Source organism: Patella vulgata, chromosome 1, assembly GCF_932274485.2.
Source record: "Patella vulgata chromosome 1, xgPatVulg1.2, whole genome shotgun sequence".
Lineage (NCBI taxonomy): Eukaryota > Metazoa > Mollusca > Gastropoda > Patellidae > Patella > Patella vulgata.
In genome coordinates this window covers 2032520-2052656 of record NC_065879.2, presented here as the reverse complement: position 1 = coordinate 2052656, position 20137 = coordinate 2032520, and the positions used below count along the sequence as shown (strand labels likewise).

At 37.1% G+C, this 20137-nt stretch overlaps 1 protein-coding gene across 1 annotated transcript in view; it reads right to left on the bottom strand.

Annotated features, from left to right (window-relative positions):
• The window catches only part of LOC126826665 (alpha-(1,3)-fucosyltransferase C), a 65270-nt gene extending 59515 nt beyond the window's left edge, over positions 1–5755 (bottom strand). Inside the window, exon 1 of the mRNA XM_050555660.2 lies at positions 5633–5755. The gene's annotated coding sequence lies outside the window, so the exon portion shown is untranslated. The remainder of the gene's footprint in view (positions 1–5632) is intronic.
• Positions 5756–20137: the final 14382 nt, after the last annotated feature.

Sequence of the window (20137 nt, the reverse complement as noted above, 5' to 3'; positions counted from 1 at the left end):
TTTCTTAACTTAAAATTCAAAAAATTATAATATCAACTTCAATGAACAAGAATATAATTTGGAATACAAATATATCTTTTCTGGACAATAGGCACATTATTAATAATGATGAAATATTCAAAACCTATGGTACAACCTCGTCGAGTTTCGTAATACTGTGAAGAAACAGTTATTGCATATCAGATTTATCCATGGTCAGCTTAAGATGGGTTGCTGAATATGCACATCTGGGTTTTTTGACAAGATAAAGGGATATTTTTCAATTTTAAACTAACTTTCAAGACTTAGGCCAGGTCTATGCACTGAGTTTATCTCGTGGCGCGCTAAATATTTTTCAAATAGTAGACCAAATCCATTTGACTCCTAAAAAGTTCAACCGCTTGAGACATGCTACTCAACATTTGTTCGATTTTAGCTCGACTGGTTCTAGACCGTCAAACTTATCATGCGCCGAATTTAGAATGTGATGCAGGAGTCATATTTTCTTGGAACACATGCGCATATTGATGGTAATCGTGTCTTCGCATTTCAAAGGACGCATGATTATTATAAATATACCTTCGGTTTTCATAAATTTGTAACTGCCAATCTGCCAAATGAACACAGGATTCTGATTGTTTCAGTCCCTTCTGACTACGAGGCCTTTCTGCGTCAGCTCTCACCTGACAAGCAGGGACACAGTTGAAAAAATCCACAAGGTTGACCTTGCAATATCGCAGGGATATGAACTTGGAACCCTAACCATGAGCAGCAAGCGTCATCATTCAGTTGGTCTTACCGAGCCACTATGAGCGGCAAATGGTCCTAGCAACTCGACCACACAGGGGCCCAGTCAACTCAGAAGATTATGGTTGTGCCTAGCCATATAGTTAACTGTAAAACTTTTTATATAGGACAACCTGACTATTACTGCTAAGGTGTTCATTCATTTCCCTGGGTTGAAAATCTATAAAATCATGCGAGTTTCATCTACTCTTGCTAGATAATACAGATATTCCGCCTATGGTCAATTTTGAACAAGTTTACTTTCTATCGTGTGTAATATATACTTGCATATTGCTCACATATCAATATTTTAATCAGCTGTTGGCACGACTGTATAGACTAAAAAAACATTGACCGCGCTTACATGAGCCAATTGCTTTTTGCAAGCTGTAGGCCTAAGCATGGCACATGATAAACCATGTGTAAGGCCGGGCCTCAACAACTATTTTATGGAAAACAAAAAACAACCTTGTGTTATTAAATTATAGCAAAGTCAAGGTACAAGTGGCCCAAAACAAAGTTATTAGGTTTATGCTCAACCTCCTCCCTCATAGCTATACTACTATATATATTATATATATATATAGGACTATAGGCAGTGCCGTCGGAACGAAATTTAGATTGGGGGGGCTATTGAGGGGGGGGGGGCTGTACTGAAAATGCTTTCGAAAAAGTAGGTATTTTCCAATGTTTTTACAAATTTTTGCTACTTATTGCAGCCCCCCTCCGCTTCCGACGGCACTGCCTATCCCATAGGGGTCGGCGAATCTGTGGCTGTGCCAATCCGCAAGGGCCAAATTGAAAAAAAAAGGCAGGCCAAATTGAAAGAAAAGGCAGGCCTAATTTGCTACCGTACGCTTGTAAAATGACGAGATTATTATTATTATAATTGATATAGGCCTTACATGTAAATCATTTGAAATTAGGTCATGTTTAGACTATTTTTATACGTAATAATAGAGTCAAGGCTCGAGCTGTTCCTATCTGAAAGCTGAAAGAAAGTTTACACACGTATCCCAGAAATGGTTTATATAATTTTAATTTCACACGTGACGTTTGATTATAGGCCTACTATTTTCTAATATTAACAATAATCTTTTACAATTGTTATCGGTGCCATCTTGTTTTTTTGTTTCGAGCCGAGGCCGAGGACCAACTTGCAAATTTTAAACACTTTGTCTTTGGGTTTCCTTCGCTATTTTCACCTATATGCATGTTTAGCCTAGTATTTGTATTCATGTGTACGTTTATTGCAAAATAAATCTATATGTCTCACAGACACAGAAAAGAGAGAAAAAACAGAAAAGAAAAAAACAATCGAAACTTACCGATTCCATGATGGAAAATACCGCCAAAATATGTCTCCAAAGCATTCATTGGTTATCAAAGCGCCAATTAAATCTATCGTTGCAAGTTCATGCCTAGTCACCTCCATCCTAGTTCCAAGCGTTGACATAATATATTATATCGCCCAAGCGTTGACATAATATATTATGTATGCGACAATATACTGTTACTTCGTGCCACAGGCCACTGACACTAATACCATATATACGCTTCAAGCTACTGACTTGAAACGTATCGCCTGTAAATCGACTTATAAACAAGCCTACAATATACGACAACAAAGGAAATAAATCTCTTAAGCTACGTCTACACTAGCAGCATTCACCGTCTACACTAGCCTTTTAAATCCCGTTTTTTTCCTAAAAGCCGGCTTTTTCAATTTCTCAATCGTAAAAGCCGGCTTTTTAAAATCCGGCAATTATTGAGGGATTTTTCAAAATCAAAAAGCCGGCTTTTTCAAAAAACCGGCAATTTTATGTGTGTAGACGGTAAATCCGGGATTTATCAAGTACCCGGATGTCATTATCTCTGCAAAATTGACTGAAGCCGATGGCGTAATAAATAAACCGGAAGTTCCACAAATAACGAAGGTCGGTGTTCATCGTCTTTTTCCGTTCAGTCAGTGTAGACGCTACACTTGAAAAAGCCGGGTTTTGAAAAAACCGGGTTTTTAAAAAGCCGGCTTTTTCAAGCCTAGTGTAGACGAAGCTATATTGATTTGATTATAACCAATTGTTCAGGTTTCACGACTGAAACAGGATGTCTTGATAACTTCTGTAGCGACCAATGCCCTGCGTAGTGTTGATTAAGTTTCCAAAACCCGAAAACAAGATGCTATAAAAAAAAAATCTGCCAAAAGATACATTCCAAACAAATTAGTAACTATTAGACCGAGGGACCAACCATGGATAAATAATAGTATAAGAAAAATGAGTAAAAAGAAAAATAATTTCCACAAAAAAGCAGTAAACAGAATTTCAGAACTATTAGAAACAACTATATTGATTTTATAAGAAAATGCAAACGCGAATATTTTGAAAAACTTGACGATAAAATTAATGATTTTTGTAACTAAAACAGGTGGCCACTTAATATTATACCGACCCAATAATTATCATCTTCGAAACAATGACAATCTTTCAGAATACCAATGTAAAACAATAAATTTTTCGAACTCTTTCGGACCCTCATCAATAAAAGAATGGAACAAACTTGATATCAATATAAGAATTTCTCCGTCTCTCACTACTTTCAAACAAAATCTAAAACTAAACGATCTTATTATTCCAAATTCATTTTTACAGGGCAAAAGAAAGAACCAGATCATACATAGTAGATTGCGGCTATAGCGATCGAAACGGGCATAAATATCTCCGAGCTCCATCATGCAGCTGCGGTCATCTCTTTGAAGATTCTGAACATTTTCTCCGCTGGTGCCCATTGTATCACACCAGCAATCAATTAAACCACTTCCATTTAGCATAGATAATCAGGCTACATCTAATAACATCTTTAAAATAGTTCATGAATACTTCGATGTTACCAGACGCTTCAATATCTGATTCTATTTATAGAACAATTTTAATTCATGTTATAAAACAGCACTTCCTCTTTTTTCATTTGTTATAAATAGTATGTATATAACTTATTTAAACATACATTATGCAAGAGCTAAATCTGTCTATTGCAGGCCTTTCTTTAGGCCTGAAATGTTAGCTAAATTATTAATTAGACATTAATTAACCTATCCAGACCATAGTCAACTCTAGATGGCATAGCTAGCCTGGGATCTTTAGTGGATTGTGAGCCGATTTACTGCATAACTTTCCTTCACGATTTAACGATTAAATGGATAATCGAGACTATGCTGTTTATCGTACTGACTTTAGTAATGATGTTCAAGGCTAAGCAGAAATTCAATCGCTTTGTTCTCGGTTCATAGTGGATTAATTTGACTGAAATTTTCAGCAAATTGCCTTTACATTATCTAGTTTTTAACTATTATAGTGAGAACTGCCAACTTGTTATCAAATCTCCCATGATGTATCTTTAATTTTTATGATTTCACCATTATTTTATAGTATGTACATTGGAGATATGTATATTATATGTTTTATATTCCTTGTATAAGGAGAGGGGTGATATAGGTAGGCTTTGCATGTTCCCTGATCCCTTTTCAAAAATTTGAAATGCCTTGCTGATGTCACAGAACACCGTCCTCGTATACTGACCCTCGTCTATGGCTTGACAAAAGAAGTGCTTAAGGTCAATTAGTTGATAGGTAGTTGAGCCACCGTGCATAAAACCGCTTTGTAAGTTAGTTATGACTGCATTATGTCTCATAAAGGCTAAGCAGAAATTCAATCGCTTTGTTCTCGGTTCATAGTGGATTAATTTGACTGAAATTTTCAGCAAATTGCCTTTACATTATCTAGTTTTTAACTATTATAGTGAGAACTGCCAACTTGTTATCAAATCTCCCATGATGTATCTTTAATTTTTATGATTTCACCATTATTTTATAGTATGTACATTGGAGATATGTATATTATATGTTTTATATTCCTTGTATAAGGAGAGGGGTGATATAGGTAGGCTTTGCATGTTCCCTGATCCCTTTTCAAAAATTTGAAATGCCTTGCTGATGTCACAGAACACCGTCCTCGTATACTGACCCTCGTCTATGGCTTGACAAAAGAAGTGCTTAAGGTCAATTAGTTGATAGGTAGTTGAGCCACCGTGCATAAAACCGCTTTGTAAGTTAGTTATGACTGCATTATGTCTCATAAAGGCTAAGCAGAAATTCAATCGCTTTGTTCTCGGTTCATAGTGGATTAATTTGACTGAAATTTTCAGCAAATTGCCTTTACATTATCTAGTTTTTAACTATTATAGTGAGAACTGCCAACTTGTTATCAAATCTCCCATGATGTATCTTTAATTTTTATGATTTCACCATTATTTTATAGTATGTACATTGGAGATATGTATATTATATGTTTTATATTCCTTGTATAAGGAGAGGGGTGATATAGGTAGGCTTTGCATGTTCCCTGATCCCTTTTCAAAAATTTGAAATGCCTTGCTGATGTCACAGAACACCGTCCTCGTATACTGACCCTCGTCTATGGCTTGACAAAAGAAGTGCTTAAGGTCAATTAGTTGATAGGTAGTTGAGCCACCGTGCATAAAACCGCTTTGTAAGTTAGTTATGACTGCATTATGTCTCATAAAGTTATAAAAGACATGCTTGTAAACACATTTTTCGAAAATGTTAACAATGATGCTCAAAAGGGGAACTGGTCTGTAATTCCGCATTCAGAAGGGTCGCCTTTTTCAGTATTGAAATAACATTAGCTGATTTCCAGATTATCCGTACAGTTTGTTTTTTTCGAAAGGAAGAGACGAATTTGATCAGGCCCAGTAGCTTTAGAATATCTACTGTCTGAACTATCGAAAATTTTAAACGGAATTCTTCGATTAAGAACAAACTACTTATTTTTGGTTATTATAAACTTACCTGTGTGTTTAAAATGTTACACAACTGAGAAATATCAATTTACACCTTCCATACGTTAGCAATCGTATCAGATTAACAAGAGACGAGTAACAGCTGGCACTGACTTGACATGGCGAACAGCTGTGCGAAAGGCGTTAACTGAAGTTATTAATCATTACATCTTTTACATTCTAGTAAAACCTCTGCACGGTTTATAGCTTTACCTTTTGAAATATTTTGTTTTAAAGTGCACATAAGATGGGTTTGGGAACTTTTGGATATGTGTAGCCAATGGTTACTATATCAACTTTACGGCAAGTTCACACCAATCTGATTGAAATTAATTCAGTTATCTTCACTCAAAGTCGTAAAAATGGACCTCCCGTGAAAACGACTTTGCCAATTATCGAAAACACTCTTAATCCCCTCAGACGCCAGTGACGTCACAGTGACCGAATGCATATTCGGAATGTTTATTCCTTAATTACCTATATACAGCCGGCGTGTGTACTCATTAACGCCTGACTGATTCCTTAATCTTTCTTAGTTCTTAATTAAATAAAACAATTGACTACGGAATAATTCGTTTTGTAATTCATTTTAATTTAAGATCCAATTTAGATTGCCTACAACTTTTAAACTTTGAAGTCTTGAACTCTTAATTAATTTTGTACAATATGGAACTTATTGGACGAACACTTTTAATATGTAAATAATATACCGGTCCAGCTATGTGTTTTTTACTGCGAGCACTTCGCTTTTCCACATAATGTGTAGTGTCGTTAATATCTGTCATTAATTAATCAATCCGACTATAAAAGTTATACAGGCATTAGTTGGATTAAGAATGTTGATTAGGTAATTATCTTTTTTTACGCCGGCCAGATCAAAGACATCACTCTAAGTGGAACGTGTGCATAATACCTCATGAACGAACTAATGGTAGAATCGTACACCCACACATTAATTGTATAAACCATTAAGTTTTACTCATCAGTTGTTTATAATTATTATTTACCCAATAATTATTGCTCACCAGTGTTTTTGTAATCAAGTAGCCTCGTATTATTTGTTGATTGGCGTTTAAACAACAATCGTTTATCTTCTTTTTAATAAAAGTTTTTTACAATTGCATTGACAGTTTAATCACTCACCAAACGGCACCAGGAACTCCACATATGATCCCGTGCAATTTTCGTGCCGAAGTTTAACCTCATTTACTACACCCGTAGTACATGTAACCGTAAATGGTAATAAGATTCCCAGCGTTGATTGGCTGAGAAATGAGGGCGATCTATTGTACATGTTATGCATAGTCATCGGAAAATTCCATATTCACTGTAAATTTCAAATGGAGTTACGATAAAAGTTGTTCTTTATGTATAGAAATGGTTATTATTATTATATATAGCTAATAATAAATATATCGACAAATGACTGGCGCCATTTGTATTTCTGTACGTTTGGTATATCAAGTACTACGGGGTTATCCAAATTACCGGTAAATGTGCTAATTTCTTGAGTCGTCTTCATTTGACACGTGGCCTATTTAAACAAAGGCAGCTTAAATGGATCTACGGCATGATACGGCATTTGAAATTTACTCTAAAATATTCCAATCACAAATGAAAGACGATAATTCGGTGATTATGATTAGGCCAGTCACGTGGTAATTGGACCGTCAACAGACGCTTGGCAACTTGCCGTGTGTACTGATAGTGCTATATTGTACAGACGGTGAGATATTGTATAGATAATGTATATCCTATGTGTAGTGCCTGTGACGTCACCAGCCAATCAACCGGATTAAGGTCGTAATTGAAAACTTGAAAAGCGTTTTGGCGTGTCGGACACTTAAACGTTAACAGCCGACTTAATTTTAATCAGATTGGTGAGAAGTTGTAGTAAAGTTGATATAGTAACCATGGGCTATACATACATGTAATTTAGATTTTTGATCTTACGTGGTCTTTAATCATATTTTTGATTAGAGAGTCAGGTGGACGAGTTTTCCTTTTAACACAAATGCGGCACAAAATCAATGACATTCGTTTTACGGGCTTCAATTTTACCCATGAAGATCTTTAAAATGATATATAACATAGTGATAGTGCGCTTCTTACGAGAACTTACTGGGTTTTTTTAGCATTATAAACCCAACCAAAGGGCGCTTTCAGGGATGCCGCAACGCGCCTATAGATTAAACGATTGAAAGAATCATATCAAATTGACGATACACTCATAAACTTGTCATTGTTTTCAGTTGATATTTTATGTTGCCAAAACGATATCACTTTGTTTTTATTGGATTTAGAAGTTCTCGACGCGTACCCTTTAACCTCCCTTGGCATGGTTTCCACAGATTCCTGTTCTTGTTGTTTTTGTTGAGCTTGTAATTCTCCCCTTAATTTCTTTACTTTCGATATCAAATCATTCTACAAAAAAGTAATTTTGAACATAACGTGATAAAGAAACCCCAGCATCAAAAAGGTTCAAGGTCTTTCAAAGACATCAGAGTATAAGCAACATTGGCCATCTTTGCACAGTTCGTTTCACTCTGATGTGCATCTTCAGCTATCAGAGGTACAGACGATGATTGGCGTAAAACTGATTGGGTTACCACATATTGCCCAAGCATGTCGAATGATTTCCAACCCACGTGACCCAAAACATCCCTATCACATACGCCTTTAGTTCTTAAGTTAATAGCGCATCCACTTCGAATGCTGTGCGGTGTTTCACCAGTCCAACCCTACAACTGATAAACCACGTTTTAGCCGATTGTTCATGCAGGACGATGTAACGTACATGCTTTGTCAACTACCCCCTCCCCCACTCCAATCCAGTCGGTTTAAAAAGGTAGTCATTATGCAAATCAAAACCCAGCTTGGTAGATTGTTCCAAATAACTCCTAGGTTCGTTAACTGGAAAAAGATCCCTAGAGCTTGAACACGGAATGACAAGCCTTCTTGGGGTATGTGTTAAATTGCTTTTCCTTGGACGTGTGCACGTAAATTCCAGATTTATCACTCAACTATCTAATCTGCGAAGTTTTCAAACGATCTAGATGTCCAGCCTGATCACCATTAATTAGAAATACGCCTTATCCCGCATGAGACAGTATTTAGATTTATTTGAATACACGTTACAAAGATCATATGTAACGGTCCGATACATCCTGACAATCTTCCATAAAAACGATTGAGGTGCTTTCCTTTTACACAAAAGAGATTTTGCCTGTTGCACATTGACGGCCTTCAAGTGACCCTTTAACGAGGGAGATGCCATCGGGTTTCCCAAACCTAACCGAATGCTCCAATCTGTACCTCTTCCATGATCGCGAAGAATAGCACTCAACTGACCAACTAAAGAGTCTACGGATGATGAAGCCATTCTGCACGGTCAGACAGTTGTATACAACCGACCTATTTCTCTGTATTTCTGGACAATCATCTTTATGGACCTTGGTCTTCCCATTCTTGTCCTTATCAACAAGAAACAGACGCATAGCAAAAGGGACGACAACATCTAATGTCCTAGCAGGTTTTATCGAAACCAAGGAATCAATAAGTTCAATTTTTAGTTTTTGTTTTTGATTTGAATATTTTGAAGTTTGTAAGTAGCTATCTAATTATCTTATTCGGTCATTTACCTCATCCACATTAATCTTTAAATGAAAAAATAATAACTCCAAATGAACTCCTATACAATATACAGACTTTGGATAAAATTCTGAGGACTCTGAAAACATTGAAAAACGTGTGGATATACTAGGTAAAAGCTAGGTTGCAAGTGTAACACCATATTACTCTACTAAAACAATGAATAAATTTTGCAATAAGAGTTTAGAAAAATCTTAATATATATTTGAAATAATATGCCAATTATAGGTCAAGCATACACAATTTATAGACAGTTGATAATAAGGTAATCTACCTGCAATATTGGTGAATATGTATTTAGATAATTAAAATATGAGTAAGGTAATCAATCATATGAATAATACACCGTGAATACAGGGGATAACGGGTTACATGTATATGATACAATAAAATCTTATCCAATTTTACATTATCTAGGTTAATATGTTTAATAAACGAATATGCACATCGCCTTCGGCATGCTATAGCACAGACGTCAGAGAGAGCATCATATTTGCGTCTAAAGTTGACACTATTTATGTAATAAATCATATTATATACATTATATGATTGTGGGATCTGAAAACAAGCCGGAGCTTTTACAATAAAATATAAATACATTGTACAGGATTGTAATCATAAACTGGTATAAAATTACAAGGTAAAAGTGTTTACTCTCATTTAATTAATCAAAACGTTATATTGGACATAGTATAAACCAGGTAAAGTACGGAATGTAGTAGGAACGTAGTCGGGTTAACGAAATGATTATCTGATGTTCATAGTACGGAAGGGGGTATGCGAAACTCTGCTTGTGGTAGGAGGAGAAAGAAAATATTATTGGGGAATGGGAGGCATCTGGCGTGCGATGGTGTTACATAGCTGGTAAATGCCATATATTAATCATTAATATTTAATATTAAGTACACGATATGAATCAGGGCAAGTATTACCACCTATCAATAGACACTAATTATCACACGGTCAGTATCGATGGTTTGCCAATCAAAACACGTCAAGTAAAACCCACAAGTAAAACCATCAATTTAGATAAGTGTATTGATAAGAATAGTTGATCAAGAAACGGCGAGTAAACAATACGTGTAGACAAACAAGAATCGGTAAGTAAACCGGTTTATTCCCACGAAGGCGCAGTTATTGACCGTAACGGATTAAATACTCGACTCAAGTCAATTCCACTTCCTCGTGTCTTCCTTTTAATTCCTGGAGCTGGCTTCGGATGTGAGCATATTTATATCTCTTCCTTGGTGGTTAATATTTTGTTCTTGTTGAAAAAATGTGATCATTTCAAAAACATTCGGATGGGCTTTTCCAATTCCTTTTAATTCCTGGAGCTGGCTTCGGATGTGAGCATATTTATATCTCTTCCTTGGTGGTTAATATTTTGTTCTTGTTGTAAAAATGTGATCATTTCAAAAACATTCGGATGGGCTTTTCCAATTATCTTCTTGATTCTTGCATGCCATCCTTCCAGAGTGTTGTTGGTTCAGAGTGAACATAAATTCATAAAATCTTTAACACCGTTAATTAGGTCCTAATAGCAACATGCCTCTCTTCAAACGAAAGCCGACAAGTCGATATCTGCGCCTTCGTGGGAAGGATTAATTTTGGTCACGGTCTGTAACTGCGCCTTCGTGGGAATACACCAGTAAACCAACCAGCAAGTTTATACGGTAAGTATCACCAAGCAGTAGCTGGTAAGTATCACCAAGCAGTAGCTGGTAAGTATCACCAAGCAGTAGCTGGTAACTATCACCAAGCAGTAGCTGGTAAGTATCACCAAGCAGTAGCTGGTAAGTATCACCAAGCAGTAGCTGGTAAGTAAAAAGACGTTAAGAAGTATATATCTTCGGTGAAGTGTCAAATGGCTGTATCTCGGGAAATTATTCAAATACACTTTTTTGCATTTTTAAACTCTCCTAATTAATATCCACATTTCTGTCGAAGCTGTGTATCTCTACGCCAATTAGAACTGTTCTGGGTATCATGTGTCCAAATGTTGTATCTTGATTAGTGGAAATTTTGAAATGCAAAAGGTTCTATTTCTTAATCTTTAGAAATTCCTAGATACGCCCTTTTGACACTTCGCCGACGATATGCCCAAGAAAACGATATGAATCGTCTATCTAAAAGAAAAATGCGGTAGGTATCATAAGTATCGCCAAACAGTAGGTGGTAAGTAATAAGACGGTAACAAGTAAGTATACCCAACATGAAACGATGTCAGATCATCAATCTAGCTGGTGAGGAAAACACAAACAGTAGGTGGTAAGTAATAAGACAGTAACAAGTAAGTAAGTATACGTACTTGTCATTTATATGTAAACAATGTTTTAAATGAAATTAAGTACTTATCATTTATATGTAAACAATGTTTTGAATGTAGACGGTACGGTAAAAGGTTTGATGAAAGCAAGCTTTGTATATGTAAACAATGTTTAAAATGTAAGTGGGGTATAATACAAGATAGGCATATTTCAAGAAACAAATATAAAACGTCGAAAACAACATATATACATTAGAGGTGGAGAATAATAACTCGATATTGTGTTGGATGAGTGTCGGATCTCGAGCAAGATATACATGTTAAAAGGGACAATAACACTCTTGCTGGCTTGACAGCTCCAGAAAATAAATAAGAGCCTTATTCTAAGTACTAGATGTTTTAAGTGTCCTACTGGTTGTGTCAATTGTCCATTACATTCTATTTTACTTGTCCAGAGTGTTCGAAAATATTTTTAAATCGAAGTTTCATTTGAAAAGGTTTACGTTAGACGTTTCAAACCATTATGTTTAATTTTTCAGAATTTTTAAATAATGTGTGTTAAGATGAAATTTGTATCATCAATTAATTGAAATATTGTAAAATAGTACAATTTGTTGACCAGAATAAAGATTGGGACATATTATTCAGTTACAACAAGAGTGGTATTGAGCCTTTAATAGTAGGTAGTTTGAGTAGAACTCAAAATGGGTTTATAATCCACAATTGTCCGAGTGACTAGTTCCTTTACTCTATGTTGTCTTAGGGACTTTATATAACCAGACCATGCATTAGGTATATGAGTACTATAACCAGGGACTTGTGCATTATGGGGATCACGGTGGCTAAGTGGGTAAGTCGCTGGCTCGCTAGCTGGGATGTCGGATGTTCGATCCCTGCATTGGCCGAGAAAGTTCATCCAGATTTTTCGGCGTGTTTCCCCCCTTGTCAGTGATGCAGGAAAGAGGGCCCGACAAGAAAATCTGTCTAGTCGTTCGGATGGGACGAAAAACCCAGGTCTCGGGTACAAATTGGCGTGCACGTTAGAGATCTATTGACAGTTGGGCTAGGGCTAACCTTAATATCATGTATTCAAATTCACATGCTATATTCATGTATACTTGTATACTATGGTGACCTCTTTAAAATACGATCGAATTGTAATAAATTGTAATGTTTATTCAGCTGTTTGTATTTGATCACGGTAAGAACAACACAATATAACTGTCATGTTAATATAGTGATAGTGATAGTGAGTTGAACGGATCTCGGGTAATAACCAGGCTGCTGGATTCACCATAGGTAAGATAAGCACTTGCTTGGGGCATCACGGTAATGGGGGCACCACAGAATGATTGCTTTGTTAGATGACTAATTTAGAAATTAATTAAGAACTTTCAATTAGCTGTCCATTGGTTTTGTATTTTCATACTGTTGCCTAATTTGTTTTTGTTTTTTTGTTTGTTTTTTTTGTTTTTTTTGTTTTTTGTTTTTTTTTGTTTGTTTTTTTTTTTTTTTTTGGGGGGGGGGGGTGCAATTAATAATGATGTGTATAAAACCCCAGAAAAAAACTCTAACTACGTGCTAAACGGAACTTGTTTAATATGCTTTAATGTTGTTTATAATGTCTGAGTTTGACTGTCAGACTAAACATTGATAATAGAAGACTTAGACGTAGCTGGCTAATTAAAACCACTGCCAAAAATGATAAACGACAATGTCAGCAGCCCGACAATTGAAAGTTACTCAAACCGCACATATGGCCATTAACATTTTTATCACTCACAGAAAGATTTACTAATTTTATTTACACCAATCTGTATGTATACTATTAAAAAAAAGTAGGGATATTTGATTTGGGGGGCATAATACTAAAATATGCAAATGACTACGAAAAAAGTCACTATAGAACCTAACAGAAGAAACATTTCCAGTTACATGTGACGCCCAAACGCACCAATAGCTACCGCATGGAATGCAGGTGATGCTTGGGATCATCATGGGGGTCCAACCCAAGATTTGCACGACTCTGACTTTGAATGTTACAGTCATTGTGGCATTGAATTCCAGGGTGGAAACATCAGTTTAATTGTTTTAGTGACCAGAAAACAAATTTTGATATGCGTCGGCTTACCCAAAATGAAAGGTTACGTGCCCTTGGCATGCTACAGATCGGCACAACACAGGCGGTTGTGGCGCGGACGATGAATGTTTCTCAGTCTGTCATAAGCAGGCTATGGTCCAGATACCGTGATACACAATCTGTACAGGACAGACCACGCTCAGGTCGACCAAGGGCGACAACTCAAGCCCAGGATCGATTTATCCGTACCTTGGCCTTGAGAAATCGTGTCATCACAGCAAATCAGATCAGCGCTCGTCTTCAAACAGACACTGGTGTGAGAGTGAGTGGCCAGACGATTCGGAATCGACTGCATAGGGGTCACCTTCGCGCCCGACGTCCTCGCGTGATCCCTTGTTTGAGAGATCATCACATTCAGGCAAGACGTCGTTGGTGTAGGGATCGTCAACACTGGGATAATCGACGCTGGAGCAATGTGATGTTTTCAGATGAGTCAAGGTTCACTGTTGATTTTTTGGACAGACGTAGGAGGGTGTGGCGTCGTCGAAACGAGCGCTTCCAAGACGTTAACGTCATCAGACATGATCGATTTAGGGGTGGTTCTGTTATGGTGTGGGGAGGCATCACTGTTGCTGGAAGAACGGCTTTACATGTTGTTGCAGGGCGTGTTACAGGCCAGTGCAACCGGGACAACATCTTGGCAGTCCATGTTGTGCCGTTCGCACGACGTCATGGCCGCCGTTTCATCTTCCAGGATGACAACGCAAGATGTCACAGGGCCAGGATCGTTACAGGTTACCTCCAACAACAGAACATCACCACATTACCTTGGCCAGCACTGAGTCCCGACCTCTCCCCCATCGAGCATGTCTAGGACATGCTTGGACAGAGGTTACGTCAACGTCAACAACGTCCTGCCAATGTCCAAGAACTTGCTGCTGCGTTGCAACAGGAATGGGACAATCTGGACCAAAATGACCTTAGACGTCTCATTAGGAGTATGCCACGTCGGATCAATGCTTGTTTGGCAAACAGAGGAGGATTTATCCGTTACTGACTTGGTTGTGATGCTGTGGTAACTTTGCTGTTTGACCCCGGGTATCATTTTACCCTTATAATGGTCAGTCTGTGCCTTACTTAGTCTAACGATCATTTGGAATAAATCGATGAATGTGAACTTCATTTCATTTTGTCATTTGTTTCTTCGTCAGTTTCATTAGGTGACTTTAATAACACTTAAAAATCAAATATCCCCTACTTTTTTTGAATAGTATACTTTGTACGTGATTATTTTTGTTTGTTAAACCCAAGCATAAATTATTTTTTTTAAATTTCAATCATTTCAGGTTTGGAAGACAATGCCTAAACTCGGTACAAAATGTCTGTTGATTGTATTTTGTGGAGCATCCGCGCTAATTTTAATGTATTTATTTATTGACGTTGAATTCATGAACATTTCAAACTATTCGTCAGTTGAACGGTTTGATGTTCCAGAGAAACCATGGAAGACCAAATACCCGATGGGTAAATCCAAAATAACAACTCATACAACACTTCTGTCCAGTTTTAAGCGTGTTGATATTTCAAAAACAAAATATCCGAAACGTATAGACATCGTCGAGAACAGCACGTTCGAAAAACATGGAAGTGGTCATTTTCTTCAGAACAAACATCACGGCAGTCATGTGCGTGGTGATATCCTGGCCAAACAGTCAACTGACGGCCAAGTGGGTAGTGATGACTTCCGGCCACAACTTACCGGAAGCCATGTGGGTAGTAATAAACTATATACATCTCCACCAGACAGTTCTACCCTTGAAGAAATGAAGAACCAGGAAGTTAAGATTATATTGTGGTATATTAAGACACGTTACACCATGCCAATATTACTACCAAAACCTTTAAACAACTGTCCCTGGAAATGTTCCATCACGACCAATCACAAATACCAAAATGAAAGTAGTGCATTATTATTTGCTGCTCAAATATTAAAAGGATCGGTGCCGTATCGTCATGGTGATCAGGTGTTTGTATTTCATAATCATGAACCGGCTAATAGCCTATTAGGTCGTAGTGATATCGATAAACCTGAATGGAGATCTCAAGTTAACTGGACAATGTGGTACCGTACAGATGCTGATATTTACGAACCCTACGCTATCATCAAAAAACGAGACAATCCTCCCATACGAGATTATCATACAATTATTAAGTCGAAAACTAAAATGGTAGCTTGGTTGGTCTCAAACTGTGTTACACAATCACGCCGGGAGAAATACGTAAAGGAATTGCAGAAATACGTTGATGTTGACGTGTACGGTGGATGTGGAAAATTAAAATGTGGACGCGATGACGATGAGCAGTGTATGGATATGATAAATAAAGATTATAAATTCTATCTGGCATTTGAAAGCAGCTATTGCAAGGATTACGTCACAGAAAAATTCTTCCGATATTACACGGGTGATTTTATTCTCATCACACGTGGCGCAGCAAATTATAAAACGTTGGCGCCGAATGGAACGTTCATTGACACAGCTGACTTTAGTTCCGTTGAAAATTTAGCGAAATATCTAAAACGTTTGAATGATAATGATGAAGAATATATGTCTATTTTAAAACGTAAAGATGAATATGAAAGTTTGTTTGAAGAATATGATATAATAAAGAACAACAGAGTTGTGTACAGAACATATCATTATTTCCAACAACCAATATGCGAGTTGTGTCGACGATTGTGGAATCTCGATCAATATAGAAAGTCGTATTCGGACATAAATAAATGGTTTAAGGAAAAACTTTGTTATAAACCAACCGATATTTAATGGATTCTTGTATTTACTTTACTTTGTGCTTATATTTTCAACTATAAGTCACATATCTTTTTTAAAACAATTTCATTAATTTTAACGAATTGAACTCGGTTGTGGCTCTAGTTTTGGTGGCAATCTAGGGAATTTTAAAGCGTTTAGATAGTTTGATATAGTGATGTACGATTTCAACGATGGACGAGTTGTCCTGAAAAGAAATAGCTGTGTTTCCCGAAAGAATTGTTTGTATATTTTTGTGTTCGAAATCTAATTTATCTATAGTTATTTTTCGCTGGGAATTAAAAAGCTGACAGTATAAAATATAGTGTTTACTATCTACTAAACCCTGATCACATAAACAACAGGGCGTGTCCCGATATATGCATCCAACACTTGTCAAGGTTTAAATCGCTCTTTGTGTTTCGAAGTTTACAACGGATTATCTGGGGATGCCTTTCGCCTAAAGGGGGTCACGGTGGCTAAGTGGGTAAGACGCTGGCTCGCTAGCCTAGAAGTCGGGAGTTCGATCCCTTCATTGGTCGAGAAAGTTCCGGTGGCGTTCCCCCTTATCGGTGATGCGGGACTGAGGGCCTGACAAGGACAGTTGTATGGCGTATGCCCGTCTTCATTAGCCCAGTTCGGAGCTGATTAGTAGGCCGTTAAACCCCATTTTATTTCATTTCCTTTCGCCTAAATAGTTGTGGTCATATAGTTTTGATTAAGTGGCTGCTTGATTTTAATTTCAATTTGAATTCAGAAATAGTTTTAGAATTTTGTATTGGTAGACTCAGATGATTCCACTGTTTAACAGAGGATAGAAAGAAAGAATGTTGGTAAAGTAATGTTCTACATCTAATTTGTTTAATTTAGTTTGAGTTATCGGTTAGAGAGAGAGAGAGAGAGAAATGGGGCTTAACGTCCACTCGACACAAACTAGATCATTTCGGGACTAACATATGGTTTAATTTTATTTCAATAATTCGCTTGCGCGTAGGGGTCTTTAGCAGTGGGAGGAAACTGGAGGACCCGGAGAAAACCCACGAGGTTGGACAGGCGACCCTACTCCTTGTCACGTACAACCGGGGATTCGAAACCACGCCAGTTGACTCAATGACATGCCTTATGATACAGCACGCACGTGCTGACCATTCGGCCATCCCCCCCCCCCACCATATCGGTTAGATATTTATGGACTAGTTTATTCAAAGTTTTATAGAAAAGTATCATTTTATGTTGATAGTGTCTTAATTGAAGCTGGCAAATTCCAGTTTCCGTATAAAGTGTATTATGAGAGGTTTGATTTATCTTTAGAACAATTATTCCATACACAATCTGCATAATCGAAAATTGGAAGAATGAATGGCTTATATATAGTAGTTTCTAGAGTTTTTCGCTTTAAATGGTATTTGAAAGTTCGCAGATAATTTATCAGTTTACATATTTTAGACGTAAGTAATCTACATGCATGTTCCAATTACACGATTTACTAAAAAGGAGGCCTAAATGTTTATGGCTTACTTTATCGTGTTTATCGGAGTTATTTAGCGATAATTTAAAGAATGGAGGTGATTATTTTCTTTTGTGGGTCCACCTTTCAGATGAATGACCATTGGAATATTTTTTCAATTTCTCTATTTAAAGTGTCTTGTGCGTCTTTTATTATCAAACAAAGAGAAGTGTCGTCAGTGAACAAGGGTATATTAGATTCAATGTTACTTACAATATCGTTTATGTAAATAAGGAATAGTAACGGACCTAAAATTGAACCCTGTGTTACCCCAGAGGTAATATTTTGAAAAGAAGAACTCTTGTTTTCCATTCGATGTGTCGTCCGTATATGTGTTTAGCTAAGAAGAGTTAATTATAATTTTGAGACCCTTAGTCCAAGTTTCAGAATTTTGTTATTTTAATTTTTGAATATAAGGTTAGGCTATGTAAATCCCATGTATTCAATCTAGGTATAGTTTTTCCTGGAAAAACTAAATTAACGACTCGTTGAAATTGGGAGATTATCGCAAACTCATTAATACGAGTTTAATACGAGGTTAAGGTGTAAAAGTGGGTATGATATACTTTAATTTTGTGCCATTAAATTTTAATTTAGAAACGTAAAATAAACGTAAAATATATATTTGCTACGTGCTTCTGTTTCAGGCTGTATGTTACTGTTATTAGATGGGGGGTTGGATGGCCGAATGTATCATAAGGCCTGTCCTTGAGTCAACTGGCGTGGTTTCGAATCCCCGGTTGTTCGTGACAAGGAGTAGGGTCGCCTGTCCATCCTCGTGGGTTTTCTCCTGGTCCCCCGGTTTCCTCCCACTGCTAAAGACACATACGCGCAAGCGAATTATTGAAATAAATAAAAAATTAAACCATATGTTAGTCCCGAAATGAACTAGTTTGTGTCGAGTGTACGTTAAACACCATCTCTCTCTCTCTCTCTCTCTCTCTCTCTCTCTCTCCCTCTCATTGATCTATTTATAACTATGCAGCCGAACAATTTATGACGTAATTCGCATACAAAAATTGTTTTTATGACTTTAAAGACCATCGTAGCGTCAATTTACCAGTCACAATGTGCTTTGATCCCTGCATTGGCCGAGAAAGTTCATCAAGATTTTTCGACGTGGTTCCCCCTTGTCAGTGATGCAGGACGGAGAGCCTGACAAGGACAGCTGTCTAGTCGTTCGGATGGGACGAAAACCCGAGGCCTCGTGTACACATTGGCGTGCACGTAAAAGATCCCTTGACAGTTGGAATTCGATATAAGAGTAGGCCGTAGTGCCGCTGTTCGGGCAAAATTTCCCTCATAGCACACTGTATGCCGCATGTCCGTCTTCATTAGCCCAGTTCGGAGCAAAACAGTAGGACGTTAAACCTCATTTTATTTCATTTCTGCTTTGACTCATTATTTCTAGGAACCAGGCCCAAGAATTTACGCTTACCAAAAGTAACTCGCTATGTTTACGCATGAATGGACACAATCATGACCTAGTGAAAGCAACCATTATTAGGCTTTCAGATTTTCGTTTTTAATTACTAAAACATCCAGAGATATATAATGACAATGTTACTCTCATTCAAACTGTACTTCTTATAATTAAATCTATTGTCTTAATTGTTTAATGAGCTAATCTTAAGACGCTCTAAATCAGACCTGGTTACCAACATGTATATTATAAACTCTAGCAACACATATATATATATACTCTGTAAATAAACATACATGTTGAAAAACCTCGTATGATTTAGAGACTAATTTACTTCCAGGTAAGATACGTTATATTTAGTTTTATGTACACATTTTATAGTTCTCGGTTATCATTTCATTTCTTTAAATATCGATATGACAATAAATGTACATGTAAAAGTTTACAATAACGCATATTGAAAATAGACATCTATATTAGAGAGAGAGAGAGGGAGAGAGAGAGGGAGAGAGAGAGAGAAGGGGGTAGTTAACGTCCACTCGACACGAACTAGGTCATTTCGCGACTAACATAATGGTCAATTTTATTTCGATAATTCGGTTGCGCGTAGACGTCTTTAGCAGTGGGGGGGGGGGGGACCGGGGAACCCAGAAAAAAACACGAGGTTGGACAGAAAATCCTACTCCTTGTCACGTACAATTGAAACCACGCCGGTTGACCTTATGATACAACGCACACGCGCTAACCATTCGGCCATCCAACCCTTTTAAATTTCTTT